The sequence below is a fragment of the Monodon monoceros genome, unplaced genomic scaffold, assembly GCF_005190385.1.
Source record: "Monodon monoceros isolate NGI ecotype Baffin Bay Population unplaced genomic scaffold, NGI_Narwhal_1 Super_Scaffold_4, whole genome shotgun sequence".
In the NCBI taxonomy this organism is placed as follows: Eukaryota; Metazoa; Chordata; class Mammalia; order Artiodactyla; family Monodontidae; genus Monodon; species Monodon monoceros.
This window is the reverse complement of record NW_021703781.1, coordinates 45,760,351-45,778,898: the sequence shown is the minus strand read 5'-3', so window position 1 is coordinate 45,778,898 and position 18,548 is coordinate 45,760,351. Positions and strand designations below refer to the sequence as shown.

Sequence of the window (18,548 nt, the reverse complement as noted above, 5' to 3'; positions counted from 1 at the left end):
AGTGATATTGGCCTGTAATTTTCTTTTTTTGTAGTATCTTTGTCTGGTTTTGGTATCAGAGTGATGGTGGCCTCATAGAATGAGTTTGGGAGTGTTCCTTCCTCTGCAATTTTTTGGAAGAGTTTGAGAAGGATGGGTGTTAGCTCTTCTCTAAATGTTTGATAGAATTCACCTGTGAAGCCATCTGGTCCTGGACTGTTGTTTGTTGGAAGATTTTTAATCACAGTTTCAATTTCATTACTTGTGATTGGTCTGTTCATATTTTCTATTTCTTCCTGGTTCAGTCTTGGAAGGTTATACCCCTCTAAGAATATGTCCATTTCTTCCAGGTTGTCCATTTTATTGGCATAGAGTTGCTTGTAGTAGTCTCTTAGGATGCTTTGTATTTCTGCGGTGTCCACTGTAACTTCTTTTTCATTTCTAATTTTATTGATTTGAGTCCTCTCCCTCTTTTTCTTGATGAGTCTGGCTAATGGTTTATCACTTTTGTTTATCTTCTCAAAGAACCAGCTTTTAGTTTTATTGATCTTTGCTATTGTTTTCTTTGTTTCTATTTCATTTATTTCTGCTCTGATCTTTATGATTTCTTTCCTTCTACTAACTGGGTTTTGTTTGTTCTTCTTTCTCTAGTTCGTTTAGGTGTAAGGTTAGATTGTTTATTTGAGATGTTTGTTGTTTCTTTAGGTAGGATTGTATTGCTGTAAACTTCCCTCTTAGAACTGCTTTTGCTGCATCCCATAGGTTTTGGATCATCGTGTTTTGTCCTTTGTCTCTAGATATTTTTTGATTTCCTCTTTGATTTCTTCAGTGAGCTCTTGGTTATTAAGTAATATAATATTTAGCCTCCATGTGCTTGTGTTTTTTACATTTTTTTCCCTGTAATTGATTTCTAATCTCATAGCATTGTGGTCAGAAGAGATGCTTGATATGATTTCAATTTTCTTAAATTTACTGAGGCTTGATTTGTGACCAAAGATGTGATCTATCCTGGAGAATATTCCATGTGCACTTGAGAAGAAAGTGTAATCTGCTGTTTTGGGATGGAATGTCCTACAAATATCAATTAAATCTATCTGGTCTACTGTGTCATTTAAAGCTTCTGTTTCCTTATTAATTTTCTGTTTGAATGATCTATCCATTGTTGTAAGTGAGGTATTAAAGTCCCCTACTATTATTGTGTTACTGTCGATTTCCTCTTTTATAGCTGTTAGCATTTGCCTTATGTATTGAGGTGCTCCTATGTTGGGTGCATATATATTTATAATTGTTATATCTTCTTCTTGGATTGATCCCTTGATCATTATATAGTGTCCTTCCTGTCTCTTGTAACATTCTTTATTTTAAAGTCTATTTTATCTGATATGAGTATTGCTACCCCAGCTTTCTTTTGATTTCCATTTGCATGGAATATCTTTTTCCATCCCCTCACTTTCAGTCTGTGTGTGTCCCTAGGTCTGAACTGGGTCTCTTGTAGTCAGCATATATATGAGTCTTGTTTTGGTATCCATTCAGTGAGCCTGTGTCTTTTGGTTGGAGCATTTAATCCATTCACGTTTAAGGTAATTATAGATATGTATGATCCTATTAACATTTTCTTAATTGTTTTGGGTTTGTTTTTGTAGGTCCTTTTCTTCTCTTGTGTTTCCCACTTAGAGAAGTTCCTTTAGTGTTTGTTGTAGAGCTGGTTTGGTGGTGCTGAATTCTCTCAGCTTTTGCTTGTCTGTAAAGCTTTTGATTTTTCTGTCAAATCTGAATGAGATCCTTGCCGGGTAGAGTAATCTTGGTTGTAGGTTCTTCCCTTTCATTACTTTAAATATATCGTGCCACTCCCTTCTGGCCTGTAGAGTTTCTGCTGAGAAATCAGCTGTTAAGCTTATGGGAGTTCCCTTGTATGTTATTTGTTGTTTTTCCCTTGTTGCTTTCAATAATTTTTCCTTGTCTTTAATTTTTGCCAATTTGATTACTATGTGTCTGGGCATATTTCTCCTTGGGTTTATCCTGTATGGTACTCTCTGTGCTTCCTGGACTTGGGTGGCTATTTCCTTTCCTATGTCAGGGAAGTTTTCAACTATAATCTCTTCAAATATTTTCTCTGGTCCTTTCTCTCTCCCTTATCCTTCTGGGACCCCTATAATGCGAATGTTGTTGTATTTAATGTTGTCCCAGAGGTTTCTTAGGCTGTCTTCATTTTCATTCTTTTTTCTTTATTCTGTTCCATGGCAGTGAATTCTACCATTTTCTCTTCCAGGTCACTTATCCGTTCTTCTGCCTCAGTTATTCTATTATTGATTCCTTCTAGTGTATTTTTCATTTCAGTTATTGTACTGTTCATCTCTGTTTGTTTGTTCTTTAATTCTTCTCGGTCTTTGTTAAACATTTCTTGCATCTTTTCAATCTTTGCCTCCATTCTTTTTCCAAGGTCCCTGATCATCTTCACTATCATTATTCTGAATTCTTTTTCTGAAAGGTTGTCTATCTCCACTTCATTTAGTTGTTTTTCTGGGGTTTTATTCTTGTTTCTTCATCTGGTACATAGTCCTCTGCCTTTTCATCTTGTCTGTCTTTCTGTGAATGTGGTTTTTGTTCCACAGGCTGCACAATTGTAGTTCTTCTTGCTTCTGCCATCTGCCCTTTCCTCATGCCTTTGTTAAATCATCCTCCAAACTCCAGAACTCCATACTCCAGAGGCCTTCCTTTCCACATTCTGCCTCTCCCATTCTGTGCAGGCCCTCTCCAATCACTCTTGATGTTTCTATTTGTCCCACCTTCCTGACCTTTCGTAGGATGATGGAAAATGTATTTGTACAGCATCAGATCACATAAGTAGAGACCCTCCAATTGATATTTGTCCCATTGTCACAACTCTCTGAACAAGCCAGAAATAAATCATTAGATCTTTTGGTGCCTCTGAGTTCATCATAAAAGTAGGAGAGTGGAGGTGGGAGTTGGGGGAGATATATTGAGAATAGTGACAGAGAGAGAGAGAGAGAGAGATAAATGAAGACTGAGAACCAGTTTGGCCTGAACTTCAAATCCGTTGAAAATATGGTGAACATGCTCCAAACCATTGGATTGGTTGAGCCCAGGCACAGTACTCCCAAACTTGGTGTAAGACAGAAATCCCCAAACAACAGAAATTTGTTCTCCACTGTTCTGGAGGCTAGAAATCCAAAATCAACGTGTTGGCAGGGCCACACTCCCTCTGAAGGCTGTAGGGGAGAATCCATTCTTGCCTCTTCTAGCTTCTGATGGGTCCTGTGTTACTTGGTTTGTGGCTGCATTACTCTAGTCTCTGCTTCTGTCTTCATATGGTCTTCTTACCTGTGTGTCCCTGTGTCTTCTTTTCTGTCATAGGATTTAGGGCTAATCCTAATCCAGGATGATCTCATCTCAAGATCTGTAACTTAATGAAAGATATAAATAGTAGCCTCATTGAGGGTGTACTACATGCCAGGCACTGTACGCATATTTTCCCTGTTTCTCACAAGACTGCAGCCCTGCAGTCAGTTCTGCAAAGTGGGTGTTATTAGTCCCACTTTACAGATGGGAAAACCAAGGCTCAGAAAAGTTGCTCAAAGTTTTAGAGATAGAAACTAACAGATCTGACCAGGTTTAGACAGCATACCCCTCGATTGTCACATCCTTGTTGCCAATTCCATTCATTCATTCATTCCACAAACATTTATTGAATGCCTACTGCACGTGACAGCCATTCTAGGTGCTGAAGATACCTAGAACAAAGGACAAAACAAAAATCTCTGTTTGCTCAAAGTTGAAATTCTAATGGGAGATACAGACAGGAAGCAGATATGTAAAATATGTAGTATTTTAAGTGGTGACATAGCTATGGAAAAATTATAAAGCAATATATGTACCTTGTCAAACATATCAACTGTAACAAGACATCTTTGAGATAACCGGGAGATTGGAATATATACTGGTATATGATAATGTTAGTTTCTTAGATTTGATAATGGCATGGTAGCAGTGTTTCTAAAATACATTTATTTAAAGATGCAGACTGAAGTGTTTATGTATAAACTAAGATTGCAAAAATGTTGCAAATTATTGATATTGGATGATAGATACATGAGGAAGATACTTTAAAAATTTTTTGTATGTTTAAAAAATTTCCATGATACATAGTTTGGAATAGGGGTGGCAGATAAGACATGCAATGGGTTTTGTAAGACCAAATAGGTAAATCAGGGAGGGTCGCACTGAGAAGGTGACATTGGCGCAAAGACTTGAATGAGGTTGGGGAGGAAACCATATGGATCTCTGAGAATGGTCCAGGCAGAAGTAGGAGTTAGTACAGAGCCCTGAGGAAAGAGAGAAAGAGAGAAAGAGTGTGGAAAGAGAAATGTACTCCAAAGAAACTGGGCAGAACTGTGAATAAGAAATCAAACTATGATACCTGCTAGTTTCCCTTCAGCTTTAGAGTTATTAATAATGTTCTTTACTGTGTCTTATGCAACAGAACATTTCAGACAGTATCATAATGCCAATTAAGTTGTGACATTATTTTGAGCTGAATCATCCAGGTTTTAAAGGATATTGAATATTTTAAGTGTAGACATTATGAGGTTTTCAAAAGCCAGAAATGATCACACCTTTCCAAACTAGAAAAGGCCACTGAAGCATACTACAGGTTTCCATTTCTAATAAGGTAATGTCACTTGCTATAACCCATACAAAAAGCTCTCTGAGGCCCTTAATATTTTTTTTAAAAGAGTAAGGGGGTTTTGAGATCAAAAAGTGAGAAAATCACAATGGATTATCCCCAGCCTTGTTGGTAGATTCATTTCTTCCCATGACCTCATGCAAAACTATTGCTTTGGAGTTCCTAGCACTTATCCAAGTCCCTGGCTGGGCCTAAATTGTCAGTCCTTCTGGCTCAGGAAGGTGCTTTTCAGTTACCTGAGAGACTTTGACCAAAGGTACCCTGTTTCCTCCTTGGCATTTTTGTGTATTTCATTTGTTACTTTCTTTTTCTCACTTTTTTCTTTTTCTCATTTTTACTTTTTATTCTCTTTTTTTTCTTTATTCTTTTTATCACTCCTTTTTCAGTTTTTCTTATTAGTTTAGTTTATTTTCATTTTTGTCTGGCATTGTGTTTTGATTCAGTCATAAAGACCAGTTCATGGGGTGAACTTTGAACTGGTTTTCTTTTGATTTGGACCAAGCTTCTCACCAGCTCTTCCCAGATGTAAGCCGACGTTAGGACGCCTCGACTCCAAGCACAGCAGTGAGTCCAGCATGCTGCGGGGCCTCTAAGCTGTCTCTGCTGAGGAGAGACCCAGATTCACATGGTGTCCTCTAGACCCTCGAGACCGTTGGCAAGGAAGACTGGGCTACGGTGAAGTTGGCCGGCACATCCTAGATGGGAAAGCGAGAGCCGTGAAGATCATTGATGAGACTCAGCGGAACTCCTCCAGCCTCCGGAGACTGTCCCGCAAAGCAGGAATCATGAAGGTTTGGAGCATCTCAACATAGTGAAGTATTTGAAGTGATGGAGGCTGAGGAAACTCTCCGCCTTTGCGGAGAGGAGGACGCTAGTGGAGGAGAGGTGTTTGAGCACCTCGTGGCTCATGGCAGTAGGAAAGCAAAGCAGCTGAGAGCAGAGTCCACCAGGAGGGCATTGTCCACAGAGATTTAAAGGCAGAAAACCTGCTCTTGGATGCGAACACGAACATCACACTTCGGCTTCAGCAACAAATGCGCCTTTTACAACAAGCTGGACACCTTCTGGGGTGGTCTTCCTCAGGCTGCCCAGAACTCTTCCAGGGAAGAACCACAGGAAGTCACCCTGTCTACACTGTCCGATGGATTCCTGCCTCTTGATGGACAGAACTTCAAGGACTGCCAGAGGGGTACTAGGACAGAATATATTATATTCTCTTCTGAATGTTTATGGAATGAAAATCTGTTTAAGAAATCCCTGATTCTCAGTAAGAAGTAAGAGCAATTCATGAAGGATCCGTGGATTACTGTGAGTCATGGATATGAGGAACTAAAGCTCTACATGGAGCCGCTCTCTGACTACCAGAAACCCCCAGCAGACTGAATTCATGGCATCCATGGTTACACGTGGAGACAGAGATCCAGGACTCACTGACAGGCCGGAAAGACAAGGTAATGTTCCAATATCTGCTCCTGGGTTATAAGAGATCTGAGCCAGAGGGCTACCGGGTCACCCTGAAGCCTCAGCCTTCAGCGGATCTAAGCGCAGCACTCCTTCCCCGCCCGCAGGAACGGCACAGGGTCCCCGCCAGCCGCAAGCAGCACATTCCCACCTCTAACTGCTGCTCTGAGAACACTCCGCCGGGGAGGAACGCAGATGTGGAGGAGGATCAGGGCGCAGGGCGGAGGCCACAGCACAGCCAGCGAGCGGCAGGGGAAGAAGACCGCCGCTGCCGCCCACCCCCAGCGCCCTCTCCACCGGCACAAATCAGAGCAGGAATCCCCCGCGCTGGGAGAGGGCCAGCCTCGGCCAGGCCTCCGTGCGGAACGGCCACGGCAGCCTAACCGTGCGGGTCCGGGGCCCCCTTGGCTTCGGCTTCGGCCACAGTCTAACCCGGCCCCGCCTGCACCAGGAATCCAAGCGCAGCCCGCGGGGGCCTCCGGGCCCCGCCCCGCGGAGAGTACCTGTGAGGAGCCCAAGCCCAGCACAGCCCCCACCTGTCCCCGAGTCCACCCGCCTACCTGCAGTGTCAGTAGGGAGTGGAGCCCCGGCTCTGTCCAAAGGGAACTTCGCCCACAGGGGCAGCCCGACAGGTGCCAGACCCAGACGTTCTGCCCTGAGGTGAGACCCCAGCCTCCGCCAGCGGCAAAAGCCACGATCGGCTCCACCGGGAGCTTCTTCAGGAAGTTCAAGTCCAAATCGACAGGAAGAAATCGAGGTTTGCCGGAGGAACCTGAATGAACCTGAAAGCCAAGACAGAGGGATGACACTCCTCACTCACGTGGTGAGCAGCCGAGGCAGAGATAAAACGTGAGCCGCGCTCACTACACTTGAGATGGACGATGGAGACCACGAGCTCCGTGGAGCGGGAGGAGAGGATGCGGGGACAGGAGAGGATGCGGGGACAGGAGATGATGCGGGGACAGGAGATGTTGCGGGGGCAGGAGAGGATGCGGGGCAAGGCGATGCTCCACGTAAGCAGCTGCCGGTGCAGCAGAACCAGGACCAGCCGCTGTGCGGGCAGCCGGGACTCGCGAGCAGGGAGGGCGGCCTCCCGACCTAGGGGATTGAAACGCGGACCCCCATCTCCACGCCTCCAGCATCGCCTTCAGAACCCCCGCCCGGGGACTAGAGGAGGCCCTGTTCCAAGTTGAGGACGCGCTCCCCCACCTGGAGCCAAATCGCAGCCAGGCCCGGCGCCTCCCTGGAACCCTGCTCTTCTTCTTTTCTACCTGCTGGGGAGGCGCGATGCCCTGTATGATAAACACAGGCGACTCCAGTGAGAACACACAGCTGTTTACTCAGAGGTGCCCAGAGGAGTCGCCACCATCACTTGCATTTGGTGGGGACCCCAGGCAGACAGAGCAGTGGGAAGCTCCCAGGTGGAAAGGGAAGGCTCCAGGAGCCCAGACTGGGGGCTGCTGGCACCGGGAAGCTGGAGGAGGACTAACTAGAGATGGACATCTTATGTGATTGGTTTAAGAAATGTATTTGGCTTTCTCTGCTTGGACCTGAGTTGGAAGGGGAGTATAGATGTGGGGAGGAAAAAAAAAAAAAAGGAAGCTGGCAATCATTGATCCAAGTTCTGATGCCTGTTGCATTACTGGAATAAGGAGCCCAAAGTGGTGACTTAGGTATTTCAGCTTCCAGGTTAAAGGAGCCACAGTCAATGTAGGTCCATTAATTCTGGACATCTTTCCTTCTTGGAAAGATTAACATGCAGGTTAACTGTTCAAAGCTCTTCCACTGGGGGAAATTCCCATAACCACTGTCCTTTGGAACCACCCCTAAATGGGGCTAGAGTGCTACAGTTGTCTACTTTGGGGAGGTACCAAGCATATCATACAGAATCATGTATAAACTGGTCCAAATTATCTCTTCCTCAGTCAGCTAGTCACATGGAACTCCCCATGAGGCCACAGGTGAGGACTGAGAGAGAAAAGGCAATGTAGAAAGAATACGGTTCATGGGAATCTTGCTTGTGGGACTTCCTTGCGTCTTTAGGTCCTACATGGGCTCAGTTTCATCTACAGAACTTCTTGATGATGGAGAGCTCCTGTGCCCACCCAGCTTTATAGTTTGATTGGTCAGGCTACACCCAATTCATCATGGGTAGTCAATCACATATAGCTTGATGGCCTATCGTCAAGTATTCATTCAATCTCTACTAAGAGTCCTGAACAAGCCAGACACTGTTCCTCAAAGGAGAATAGTAATTCGCAGGGGATGACATAGCTATGCTCCAAGATCCCAAAGGTGTGTTCTGTGATTCACCTGACAAAGGCTCCATAGAGCATCACTATCTGTCACAGACACTCTGGGCATCTCAAATCTGTTGGGTCATATGGCACAAGTAGCAGGGCAGCTTGCCTGCAGCTCAGACCTGCTGCAGACCCTTCTCTCGCTCTGTGGGCACTCAAAACTGGCAGCCTTTAGGATAATTCAGAAAATGGGTCAAAGTAGCAGGCTCAAACGGGGTACACATTGTCTCAGACTCCAAGGAGGCGCACTAGGCTTGGTGCCTCTTTATCAGTAGGAGAAGGGAGCAGATGCAACAACTTGTATTTCACATTGGAAAGTACATGTCAACATGCCCCAGACACTGGACTCCTAGAAACGTTGCTAAGGTGGCAGACCTCTGAAATGTTAAGGGGCTTATTTCCACCCACTGATATACATGAGTCTTACCGAGGTGTCTAGAATGGTTGCAACTTCCTGCTTACCATGTCCAAATCAGCAGCATACCATCAGCATCACAGTGGACCAGCATGATGTCTTGGGAAATGAAGAAATATCAGTCTCTGTGAAGGAAATAGTGACGGAGGGCTGTATCCCTGAGATAAGACAGGGAAGGTGAATTTCCGGTCTGGCCAGCCGGAAGCAAACTGCTTCTATTGGTCTTTACTAACATGAATAGATACTACAGCATTTACCAGTTGCATAGCTGCATACCACCTGCCCCAGAATGGGTCAATTTTCTCCAACAATGAAAAGCAGGAACAGCAGCTAAACTGAAGTGACCATCTCATTAAGTTGACTAAAATCCACTGTCCCCAAGATCCATCTGCCCTTTGCATAGACATAGTTAAGCAATCCTTTAAAGAGAAAGAAATTGGCACTGAGACCACACAACTAACAAATGACAGACCAGAATTCTGACTCCAAAGTCTAAGCCCAGGTCCTCACATCTTAACACCTCAGCGACTCTGTAATCACATCCAGTTGCCATCACAAATTGGACCTGCAGATTCATTACTAGGACTTAGTCTCAATTTTTGGTAAAGAAATTTTTAAAAATTCGTCCTCTCTCAAATATGAAATAGATTGCAAAATAGGTGCCCAAAATATGATCCAATCCTGCAATAATTGATCTCTGATGGAAGTTTAAATCGTGACTGGCTTTCTAGATGGCGGTTTTGTAACGAATCAGCATCCTTTTTGTTTATTTTAACATCTTTATTGGAGTATAATTGCTTTACAATGGTGTGTTAGTTTCTGCTTTATAACAAAGTGAATCAGTTATACATATACATATGTTCCCATATCTCTTCCCTCTTGCGTCTCCCTCCCTCCCACCTTCCCTATCCCAACCCGTCTAGGTGGTCACAAAGCACCGAGCTGATCTCCCTGTGCTATGCGGCTGCTTCCCGCTAGCTATCTATTTTACGTTTGGTAGTGTATACATGTCCATGCCACTCTCTCACCCCGTCAAGGCTTACCCTTACCCCTCCCCATATCCTCAAGTCCATTCTCTAGTAGGTCTGTGTCTTTATTCCCGTCTTACCCCTAGGTTCTTCATGACATTTTTTTTTTCTTAGATTCCATATATATGTGTTAGCATACGGTATTTGTCTTTCTCGGCAGCGATGGGCGTGAGCGGCGGGACTGCCGGGGGACCGAGTTGTACGTCGCCCTCCAGCCTCGCGCCCGTGTCCCCGCTTGGAGCCCCAGCTCCTGGGACTCGGGCCGCCGAGTCCGGCAGAGCTCTGGGAGGCGCTGAAGCGCTAGGCGAGGCTTTGACAACGACAAGGTCACTTGCAAATTGCCCGCCGAGAGTGAAAAGAGCTTCAACTCTGTGGCCAAATTGCACAACGTGAGGAGCTTGGAGGAAACACGAACTGTTTCATCCCGTAGACCGTGCACCAAGGCGAAAAGCCACTGCGGGAGAGGATGTGGACCCGGCTAAGGCCCAGAATTCTGACAGTGATTCGCGACATTTTATGACCCGTTCCTGGCTGTTCCTCCGCAGATAACAGCCGGTCATCTAAAGCAACCTCACACAAACAGGGACCACTCGTCCCCTTCACGAACGGTGGAGAGACTTCAAAAGCGAGTCCTCAGCGGGAGAGAGCCGGCCTTCCAGCTGCAGGGCCCGTGCGCCTTCCTCTTCCGAAGCTAGTGAGTACCTCCCTCAGCATCGACATTCAAGTGAAGCAAAAGATACTCCAGCTCTGACAACCTGTTTATTGATAGGTTACAAAGAATCACAAGGTAAAAATCACTCAGAGGAAAACACAAGTACTGTACCTGTGGATAGGCCTTCATAGTGGAACTCAGAAGGAGCCTCATTCATGGAAGTGCTAGGAATTTGGGCCAAAAACCCAGCGCCCTCACCACAAAAACTTAAAACAAATGTATTCCCTTTTGTCATTATGCGAGAAGAGGGCCTCCTGTTTCCTCTGAAGAAGGAGGCACAAGGATAAGAAGCATCTTAATGGCATCACAGCAGCTGGACTTCTACCATGTCACTGTACACCTACACGGATGCTTTCCTAGAAGGATATTTGGCACTTCAGAAAGAGCAGAAACAGTTGTGAGGAGATGCAAGCCAAGATCCCAGGACAAAGATTAGCTGAAAGATCGAATATTAAAATGCATACCTATAATCCAGAGGGTAGACTTTGGGGGAAATACCAAGAAGTAAGGGATGAAGATGGTGATCAGTTCTCTGATGATGTATTCTGAAGACGGGCATTAGGATGATCTCCTAAATCTCTCACTGTTGAGATGTGGTTGTCTTATATCAGACTTTTTAACAAGTATCAAGACACCAGACACTTTTGAAGGCAAGAATTTTATAAAGTTACACTAAGGAAACTATTGAAAAAATGCCCAGTTCATCTGTCAGAAGATGACCTTCATGTGCTTGAATATTGTGTTTAACCACATTGTATTAAATTTTTGCACTGTATCATGCATTGGTCTGAGTACTGCTTATAATAGAGTACTTTCTTTTTTTTCTTTAAGCCAAATGAAAGCAAGTGAGTCCTTTTTGTCTTATTCGCATCTCTATCAGATATTACTTATTACCTGTCTTTCAGTGAGATACTTAGTTGTGCCAGGAGTCACCTAAAATGAATTAGAAAGATATAACATCCTTCTTTTTTGGATAAAGAAGTGAGCAGTCTAGAGAATTTTATGCATATTTGCAAGGGGTTATTGAGATATTGGATGTGAAGTACTTAGGAAAATACTCACAGGAAATGCTTAACAAATGTGTTTCCTCCTTCTGCCTTCCCTTAGGAAGAATGTTATCTTTCATCTTGTTCGGAATAAGGAGTACTTTTAGCATGAGCTAGAGGTGAAGGGTCTTTCTAGGTGACCAGAATTTCCTGGAGCAGCCTGGGGTCTAAGAAAGGTCTAAGATGATGCACGGAGGTGAAGGGAGTACCTATGCTTGTGCTTTTCCTGTGTTGAGTTCTTTGATCTAACAGGGGATATGTTCATTTACCGGATGTTAACGTTTGGAAAGGAAATATTTTCAAAAGCTACGGTTGAGAGACTTCCCTGGTGATCCAGTGGGTAAGACTCTGCGCTACCAATGCAGGGGGCCGGGGTTCAGTCCCTGGTCAGGGAACTAGATCTGCATGCATGCTGCAACTAAGAGTTCGCATACCGCAACTAAAGATCCCGCGTGCTGCAACTGAGACCCAGCACAGCCAAAATAAATAAAGTGCTTACCCATTAAAAAAAAAAAAGCTACAGCTGAATTATTGTCTTGCCAATATGTCACTTTAAATTTACCCCCAAAGAGAGGGAAACCTCTAGGCTGCAGAAACCTCAGTCTCACTTATACACACTTTCATGTCATCTTAAAGGGCTGTATGGTTGTCTCCAGAGAAGTTAACACTTACATTACCAAAGATTTGTTTGTCTAATATGTTGGCATCTCTTCTTTTCTGAATTAATTTATTTTTATTTATTTATTTTTGGCTGCGTTGGGTCTTTGTTGCTGTGCGCGGGCTTTCTCTAGTTGCGGTGAGTGGGGGCTACTCTTCGCTGCAGTGCACGGGCTTCTCATTGTGGTGGCTTCTCTTGTTGCGGAGCACGGGCTCTAGGCGCGCGGGCATCAGTAGTTGTGGCTCACAGGCTCTAAAGCGCAGGCTCAGTAGTTGTGGCACACGGGCTTAGTTGATCCATGGCATGTGAGATCTCCCTGGACCAGGGATTGAACCTGTGTCCCTGGCATTGGCAGGTGGATTCTTAACCATTGTGCCATCAGGGAAGTCCCTATGCTGACATCTTTAAACAATGTTGAAAGAAGAATAAAATATTAGAACAAATAAGAAAAATCCTTAAAGGAGAACCTTTGTTAGACCTATAAATTTTATTTCAAAGACTTTATCCTAATGGAATTACCATGCATAATAGCTGATATTGTTTTTTTATAAATTTATTTATTTATTTGGCTGCGTTGGGTCTTCGTTGCTGCATGTGGGCTTTCTCTAGTTGCGGTGAGCGGGGGCTGCTCTTGGCTGTGGTGCACAGGCTTCTCATTGCGGTGGCTTCTCTTGTTGTGGAGGCTTCTCTTGTCGCGGAGCATGGGCTCTAGGCACGCGGGCTTCAGTAGTTGTGGCTTGCGGGCTCTCTAGTGCAGGCTCAGTAGTTGTGGTGCACGGGCTTAGTTGCTCCGTGGCATGTGGGATCTTCCCTGACCAGGGATCGAACCCGTGTCCCCGGCATTGGCAGGCTGATTCTTAACCACTGTGCCACCAGGGAAGTCCCTGATATTGGTTTTTAAAAATGGAAATAACTTAAACATCCAACAAAGGGGATTTGTTAGTAAATTATTGTACCTCCAAATGACAAAATCATACATGCAACCATTAAAAATGATTTTTTAAATGTTGAATGACATAGAAAGATTTCCAATATTAAGTGGGAATAAAGTAGACAACTAAATAATATGTATAGTATGAGGCCATTTTTGTAAAATTAGGTATGCAGAGAAGAATAGTGTTAGATATATACACACCAAAGTGGGAATTATATTGAACCTATATGATAACTAAAAGCCATTAATAATAAGCAAATAAACTGAATTTATAGAAAGGAATTTACTGTAAGGAAAAATGTTTAAAAAAAACCAAACAATTAACCAACATTTATCTAGTGCTATATGCCAGACCTATTATAAGTGCTTTTTTTTTTTTAAACATCTTTATTGGAGTATAATTGCTTTACAATGGTGTGTTAGTTTCTGCTTTATAACGAAGTGAATCAGCTATACATATACATATATCCCCATATCTCTTCCCTCTTGTGTCTCCCTCCCTCCCACCCTCCCTATCCCACCCCTCCAGGTGGTCACAAAGCACTGAGCTGATCTCCCTGTGCTATGCGGCTGCTTCCCACTAGCTATCTATTTTACGTTTGGTAGTATATATATGTCCATGCCACCCTCTCACTTTGTCCCAGCTTACCCTTCCCCCTCCCCATATCCTCAAGTCCATTCTCTAGTAGGTCTGTGTCTTTATTCCCATCCTGCCCCTAGGTTCTTCATGACCAATTTTTTTTTTTTTAGATTCCGTATATATGTGTTAGCATACGGTATTTGTTTTTCTCTTTCTGACTTACTTCACTCTGTATGACAGACTCTAGGTCCATCCACCTCACTACAAATAACTCTTAAGTGCTTTTACACATTTTATCTTGTCTAAACTTTGAAATGGTCTTAGACACTACTAATTTTATTTTACAGATGAGGAAACAGGCAGAAAGAAGTTAAAAATCTTCCCCAAGTTTGCACAGCTAACAAGTTGTAGATACTGGCTTGAACTTGGGAGGTCTGATCCCTGAGTCTGCGTTGTTAACCACAATTCTGGCCTTCCTCCTACTTCCCTCTGCTAGCATAGAGTGTAGAAAGATCATGTGAACATTATCTTGAATTTCGCCAATCTAGCTCCATTTTTCATCTTTTTCCATCCTGCCCTGTGAAGTGGAAGGATTATGGAATAGACTATATTAACAGGCTCCTATGTCCTCCAGCTACTGATTGAGTTTTGTCAGTGGGGAGCACTTTGGAGAAGAAGGGAGAGAGACAGTGATGGTAGAGGGTTTATTTCTCTGGTTCTCTCCCTGCTGAGAGGCTAAGTGCTATGTCAGTCTACTGAAGGGTACTGTTCCTTTCAAGGGGTCTTCTATGAGACTCTTTCCTTCCATTTTCCAGTAGCCATCTCATCTCTTTGGGCCTAGTGATGGCTAACTGCTGTGCTGTCTTGTGATTCCCCTACCCAACAACTGTTAAATAGTCCCTTTGTAAATCAGCTCTCTCAATCATCCCATTTTAAGTGTCCTAGTTAGAATCCAAACTGATACAAGTCGTGATACCTGTTTTCAAAAAGCTGACATTGAGCGTTTTGGGTATACACCACATGAGCAGGAAAGTTGAAGCTAGTATAAGAATAGATCCTCTGTAGGAGTAACGTTGATGGTTACAAACTAAGATATTTTAAGTTGCATGTTCATGGCCACCTGCACATTATTCTATTCTCCATTCCTTATTTTCCTCTTTTAGACAGATTAGCTGTAGAGATATCTGTAAAGCATGCTGCAGGGTGATCAAAATGCTCTCTGAAGTTTTGCAATCTTGCTGTCATAAGTAATTATATCAAAGTAATTCTCACAGCAGTTTTCAGAGCAATTTACAGACCTTGTGACACACATGGTCATCGAATCATAGAGCATTTTATAGACAGCTCTTCATCTGGAACAGATTTATGAGATCATTAGATAGGCCCTCTATAGAAACTGAGAAACAGAAAATAGAAGCTGAGACAGACTTGAGCCAAAACATTTGTATAGGGCTTCCCTGGTGGCGCAGTGGTTGAGAGGCCGCCTGCCGATGCAGGGGACACTGGTTCGTGCCCAGGTCTGGGGAGATCCCACATGCTGCGGAGCGGCTGGGCCCGTGAGCCATGGCCGCTGAGCCTGAGTGTCCGGAGCCTGTGCTCCGCAACAGGCGAGGCCACAACAGTGAGAGGCCCGCATCAGGCAAAAACAAAGAAAACAAAACCAAACAAACAAACAAAAAAAACCACTTGTATAGACTCCTTATCTTCCACTCAAGATAACATAAAGCATAATATAATAACACAGTTCTTTCCCTGCTTTCTCAGTCCTCTAATATTGAGGCCCTTCTCGTAAACTGTTGAACTATTTCACAAGTCTGAGCAGAACAGACATTTGAGGACTTGCAGAAAAGGTGTGTCTATAGTCAAGCATCACAAGTCATGACCGTGTCACTCTTCCACTCCCTTGAGGCAGCTGCCTTCTTCTTTTGTACCCAACATGATTGATGGTGATAACATATAAATGTTTCATAAAAACAAAAAATAAATATATATTTTTCTAAATTTGAGGCAAGGAGAGAGGCTTTAATTTTCTGCTCTGACAGCTCAGTTCTGACTCACACAGGAAGGGAAAGGGTTGCAGGAGGAGGTGGAGAATAAGGAGAAATTCTAGAAAGTTGCCTACACAAAAAAGGAGCAAGCCAGCAGATATAAAGGTACAGAACATCTTTTAAAGCTAATGCTGCATCTTCTAGTTCTGTCTATAGTTGCTTCCTTAACTACATTCAGATCTGTGCTTTCTATAAAATGCAAATAAATTCTGCAATACTTGGAAAGACTGATCTTATGAGAGTAATTGTGAGACTGGCCTGGTTGTCTACAATTGGTTGGCACTTAGTATTGACACTGATTTCCATATTCCTAGGGTTTACAGGGTAACCAGGATCTTGTGGGAGAACCCAGCACTGCTGACCACTGTAGCCTTTACTCAGGTCTCAGTCTGCTCCCTTTCAGGCCTTCTTTTCTCCTAAAGATCCCAGGGATTTAGCCTGGTTCTTCTCTTCTTTGGAAGATTCCTTCTCTGTAATGAAATGAATGGTACAGACAAAAAGTGTAATTGCCCTCTCTCTCTCTACTTTAATAGCTCCTCTGAGTTTTTTTGTTTGTTTTTTCATTTGTCTGGTTTTTGTTTTGTTTTGAACCATGAATCATTTTTAAAATGATAATATGTTATAGAACTCCAACAGAAATTTGTGGATTATAATGTTACAAGGGGTATAGAAGGCACTGCAAACAAATTGTTTAAGGACATAAGCACAATTTCATTGTTTTAAAATATCATGTAAGTGTATCACAGAACAACCACAAACTCAATAATAAGCAATATTAAAATAAAACAACAAAAGCATTTTCAAATCAGTAAAAGCCAAAGTTCTCACAAGGATTTATGTGGCCATACATGATGGACTTCCCCATCCTTACCTCTACCCCTGCCACCCTCTGAATCTCCACCTGGAAGGCTCCCCTGCCCCAATATTGACAGGGCAAGCTCCCCCATTTCCTTCAGGACTCAATTGGCCCCTTCTTTATGACAAAGTGAAAAATGGCCATCTGGCAGTTAAACTATTAAGAGGGAATGGAATAGAGAGCCCAGAAATAAACCCACGCACCTATGGCCAATTAATCTATGACAAAGGAAGTAAAAATATACAATGGAGAAAAGATACTTCAACAAGTGGTGCTGGGAAAACTGGACAGCTATATGCAAAACAATGAGATTAGAACATTTCACACCATATACAAAAATAAACTCAAAATGGATTGAAGACCTAAATGTAAGACCTGAAACCATAAAACTCCTAGAAGAGAACATAGGCAGAATATTCTTTGACATAAATCATAGTAATATATACATATATTTTTAGATCTGTCTCCAAAGGCAACAAAATCAAAAAAAAGGGGAGGGGGAATCTAGTTAAACTTAAAAGCTTTTGCACAGCAAAGAACATCACTGACAAAATAAAAAGACAACCTATGGAATGGGGAAAAATATTTACAAATGATATGACTGGCAAGGTTTTGTTGCCTTTCTCCTGAAAACCTTCCAATGGCTTCTTATCTTGGTCAGAAGAAATAGCAGTCGTTACAATTGGCCCCCAAGGCACCTCTAGGACTTCATGTTCAACCACTCTCCACCACGTGCATTCTGTTCCAGCCACGCTGACCGAATTTCACTTACTAGAACCTACTAAGAATATTCCTGCCTCAGGACCTTTGCATTTGCTATTCTCTCATCTCAGAATACTCCTTCCCCAGTATCCACATGGCTCTGAGTCACCTCCTTTTTGTTTGTGCTCCGGTGTCACTTTATCAGAGAGTCCTTTCCTGATTACCTTGTACATAACATAGCACCCACCTTCATTATCCCTTTAGTTTTTTATTGCTCTTCATAGCACTTTCCATTGCCTCATTTTTAAATTTATTCATGGTGTTTCTTCCCATTAGAATGTAAGCGGGAGAAGAGGGCTCTTGTTTGGCTACTATACCCCTAGTGTCTTAATAATGCTAGGCATCTTAGCAATAAAAATAAAATGTACAGTAAGATTACTTTGCAGCAGGCACACCGCTAAGGGCTTTATACGTAGCATATAATTCCTTTTCATCTGTAGAGCCTATGTTTTCCGTGCTAGGCGCAGAGAGTGGCGGCCCTGCAAGAGCTCCTGGGGCAGAGCCGGGGTCAGCCGCTAGGAGACCGGGCGGGTGCGGCCTGCAGGTGTAGCTGGTAATCGACTCCGCCGGGGAGGAGGCCGCAGGGCGCCACACCTCTTGGTCCATGGCGCATGCTCCGCTTCCGCGGAGGACCCTCTCAGAAGCGGCGGCGGCGCTAGGCCTGGGCGGTGTCTCCGCGGCACTTCCCGGCGGCCGGCTGCTCTGATTGGGGGCGCTGGTAGCCGGAGGCGGGAGCGGGCCCTGGCGTCCAGCCGTCACCGCCCCCTCCAGGTCCCAGCCGGGGACCCCGCCCCGCGAGCTGGCACTGCGGCTGTGGACAGCGACCCGGGAAGATTGCTCCAGGTGAGTGCCGGCCCCGTTGCGCTGCCAGGTGCGGGTGCCGCAGCTTCGGCTTCCCCCCACGGGCTCTGAGGCCAGGGCCCCGCACCGCTTCCAAGGCTCATTCCAGCCGGCCCTGAGCCTCCGCACGCCGACAGGACTCTCTGCGCTGGTCTCCGGCGCGTCTTACCTGGAGCACCTGTGGATGCCTCTTCTGCAGGTGGTCGCCCGAGGCATCTCGCGGT

General features: G+C 44.1%; 1 protein-coding gene across 2 annotated transcripts in view; it reads left to right on the top strand.

The window, feature by feature from the left end:
- Nucleotides 1-18,548, top strand: part of LIPA (lipase A, lysosomal acid type) — a 101,179-nt gene that overhangs the window by 47,401 nt on the left and 35,230 nt on the right. Inside the window, exon 1 of one of the 2 annotated variants that reach the window (XM_029245247.1) lies at nucleotides 18,247-18,327. The exons of the other annotated variant lie outside the window; for it this stretch is intronic. The gene's annotated coding sequence lies outside the window, so the exon portion shown is untranslated. Of the gene's footprint in view, nucleotides 1-18,246; nucleotides 18,328-18,548 lie in introns of those variants that run through there. 2 annotated transcript variants of the gene reach the window in all.